Here is a 1,024-nt window from a genome sequence, read left to right on the forward strand (position 1 = left end):
GAAAGATTGTATCTTTCTGCATCTCTCTCGATGTGCTTTCAGATTGCTTCCTAAACTATAATGTTATTTTAAATTTTCAGCAATGGATGTCTTGGCTCGCGCAACGATGAAGGACGCAGCGAACTGCGAAACGCAATGTGAATTGCAGAATTCAGTGAATCATCAGATTTCTGAACGCAAATGGCACCTTGGGGATATTCTCCTTGGTACGTCTGTTTCAGTGTCTTTGAAATCACAATTTTCTGCTTTTTTAGGGTCGTTGCTTCAGTTTGGCTGAAGCCCCCTAGGAGCAGTATGATTGGGTGTCATGAGTGTTGAATACTCAATGTCACCCTGAATAATGAACACAGCGGAGAAACTACTCGTGCCTCTTCTTTTAGAGGCTCAAGTGTATTGTTGAGTTGTATCGATGACATCATTGAGATACGGTGGCTTCTTCATTGAAGTACAAAGTTTCATTGATGCTGTCGATCGACTTCAATACCGCAATGGAATTTCGGTTCCATTGTTGCTCTGTCGAGGTTTCGTCGTTGTTGTTTTGTCTCGGGCGTTTGTCCGATTTATTTATCAGACCTGAAATCAGGCGAGGTTACCCGCTGAACTTAAGCATATTATTAAGCGGAGGAGAAGAAAATAACTATGATTCCCTTAGTAACGGCGAGTGAACCGGGATCAGCTCAAAGTGGAAATCAACTGCTCTTTCCGAGCTGTTGACTTGTAGCCTCGAGAGGCGTTACCAGTGGAAGCGCAGGGTTAAGTTTCTTGGGAAAGAACATCATAGAGGGTGAGAATCCCGTCCTTCCCCTGCGTTTTTTGTTCCACGTACGGTACGCTTTTATAGAGTCGCGTTCATCGGGATTTGAGCGCAAAATGTGTGGTAGGTTTCACATAAAGCTAAGTACTGGCGCGAGACCGATAGCAAACAAGTACCGTGAGGGAAAGATGAAAAGTTCTTTGGAAAGAGAGTTAAAAGTGCCTGAAATTGCTGAAAAGGAAGCGATTGGGACCTTTTGATTCCAAGAAG

General features: G+C 43.7%; 2 non-coding genes across 2 annotated transcripts; both read left to right on the forward strand.

The window, feature by feature from the left end:
- The first annotated feature begins 70 nt into the window (after nt 1-70).
- Nucleotides 71-228, forward strand: TGME49_457860. The gene has a single exon (XR_001974130.1). It is a non-coding gene; the product is annotated as a 5.8S ribosomal RNA (ribosomal RNA).
- Nucleotides 229-568: 340 nt separating this feature from the next.
- Nucleotides 569-1,024, forward strand: TGME49_457870 (the record flags this gene model as incomplete). Its single annotated transcript, XR_001974131.1, has 1 exon — nt 569-1,024. It is a non-coding gene; the product is annotated as a 28S ribosomal RNA (ribosomal RNA).

The sequence above is a fragment of the Toxoplasma gondii genome (genome assembly GCF_000006565.2).
Source record: "Toxoplasma gondii ME49 unplaced genomic scaffold asmbl.203, whole genome shotgun sequence".
NCBI lineage: Eukaryota > Apicomplexa > Conoidasida > Eucoccidiorida > Sarcocystidae > Toxoplasma > Toxoplasma gondii.